The sequence below is a fragment of the Apis dorsata genome, unplaced genomic scaffold (genome assembly GCF_000469605.1).
Source record: "Apis dorsata unplaced genomic scaffold, Apis dorsata 1.3 scaffold_172, whole genome shotgun sequence".
Classification (NCBI taxonomy): Eukaryota; Metazoa; Arthropoda; class Insecta; order Hymenoptera; family Apidae; genus Apis; species Apis dorsata.
In genome coordinates, this window is record NW_006263460.1 from 618,903 (window position 1) to 621,288 (window position 2,386).

The following is a 2,386-nucleotide window of genomic DNA, read 5'->3' on the forward strand; positions in this document are numbered from 1 at the left end:
CATTTACTCATAGATATTAGTTATTACTTATTGAGTAACATTTATCCGTAGCTATTATAATTGTTCTACAATAATTGCAATTGTAACTAGAACTGGGCATTTAATTAAAATAAAAAAATAATTAGTATAAAGTTACTTTAAATAATTATTTATTAAAATGCTTGAGTAACATTTATTTATAGCTATTATAATTGCAAAATTATACAATAATTGCAAATGTAACCAGAATTGGATATTTAATTAAATTAAAAAAATAAGTCGAATAAAGTTATCCTAAGTAATTAGTTATTAAAATGCTTAAATAATATTCATTCATAGCTATTATAATTGTTCTACAATTGTATAATTGTTCTACAATATTTGCAATATTTGTAATATTTGTTCTACAATTAAATTAAAAAAATAATTCTAATAAAGTTACTTTAAGTAATTATTTATTAAAATGCTTAAATAACATTTATTCGTAGCTATTATAATTGTTCTACAATAATTGCAAAAGTTGTAACCAGAATATTTAATTAAATTGAAAAAGTAACTAATTTAATTAAATTGAAAAAGTAACTAGTTAAAAATCTCCAATAATTAATTACTTTAAATTAATTACTTATTAAAATGCTCGAATAACATCTATCCATAGCTATTATAATTGATTCGCTTCTCATGTAACCTCGACCGTTTAGAATCATAATTATTTGCTATTATTATTTTGAGCAATAAATTATTAAAATAATTATTAGTAACATTATTAGTAACTTCAACTATTAAATTTCCCCCATCACCATTTGTAACTAACCTGTTTATAAGATACTTTGAAAGCAACAATTAATAAAATAAAATAAAATATTATTCCAAATTTTTTTATATACATATGTATCAGCGTTTCCGAGGTTAAATAGCATTTACTAAATTTATTACGCCGTCCTTATCGTAATTCGCGACAATAATAATCGAATAATACTTGATCTCTAATGAATATCGATTCGAAAAACGTTATTGGAATTCCAACGACAAGCACTCGTGTTCGGGGAATAGAAAACGACGAGCCAGGACGGCTCCAATCGCGATTGTTTGCCACTAGAAATCCTCTGTCTATCGAGCTATGTACATCTTTCAACGTATACCTCTTGTGTTTCAAGGATACTTCAGCCTTTCTTCCGTTTCTGTGTTCGTATACACACAGCCTCTGCTACACACTATTCGCCAAGACGGTTGACCCTTCAACAGTATACGGGGATTAAGGACGCCTGGATTCCGGATACGTAAAATATTTCGATTGTAACATTGTACAATCATCCTTGTACTCTTCTTCTTCCTAATCGTCTCCACTTCCGCAATATAGATTTTCAACGTGATCATCGAATTGATCAACGCAACAAAAGCGGCGTCGTTTGTTTGGGAATGGAGAATGGGACGGAAAAACTATCCGTTTCCGATCGTACAATCGTGGACGAAAACGCTACAAATTCTATATTTCCACCGATCCTTGAAGCGAATCCGGAAGGATACTCGTACGAGGTTCAACGTCCCCATTTCCATCGGTGTAAGCCGATTTCATCGTGAATCGTTGCCAAGAGTCATCGGAATAGCGATGACGATGCCTAATCCTAAAATCAGGGACTCGAATCCCTGATTTTATCGTCATCGTAAATTTCTTCTTTCTTCCCTTTAAAACATATTTTTGCCTATTTTAATTCTTTGTTAATTCTCCTCTAGATTTTACATAAAAGAGAAAGAGAAAGAAGATTGTAGTTACACGGACGAGATAGGAAATAAAAGTTATGAAAAAAAAAAAAAAAAAAAAGTGGCGCGATATTCGACAATTCGAGTGTTCTACAACACGCGTAATTTTTATCACCTCGAACGAGTGACCGGTGAAAATTTCCAGGTGTTACACGCGATACACGCGTGTTGCATTTATCGGGGCAGGAAAACTTTGTGTTTACCACTATTATATCCGATTCACACCATCGCGAGATATCGAACAGCCAACAACGTTTTCCCCGTTAAATGGAAACTTTACGGGGGCCGAAGAGAGGGAAGAGAGAGAGAGAGAGAGAGAGAGAGGGAAGGGGAGAATGGACGCAACCAGGCGGCGAGCACTTTTTGTCAGTTAGTTTGATTTATAGGGGCATTGGTCATCAATAACGGGGAATTTAATTTTCGGTCGCTTTAACGAATGCTCTCCGCTTTTTCACTGTCGACGAGAGACAAGTTTTTTCCTCCCCCCTCCTCCAGCGGATGAGATGATGCCTCCACGCGGCCAGTGATCGTCGATTGTCACGCGATTCCCGTGGCCATTTTTCGCCGACCAAATTGAAAAATTCAAGGGATCTAAAAATTATCCCTCTCTCTCTCTCTCTCTCTCTCTCTCTCTCTCTTTCTCTGT

At 34.1% G+C, this 2,386-nt stretch overlaps 1 protein-coding gene across 1 annotated transcript in view; it reads right to left on the reverse strand.

The window, feature by feature from the left end:
* Positions 1-2,386, reverse strand: part of LOC102672885 (potassium voltage-gated channel protein Shaw-like) — a 55,683-nt gene that overhangs the window by 31,342 nt on the left and 21,955 nt on the right. The gene's annotated exons all lie outside the window — the stretch shown is intronic.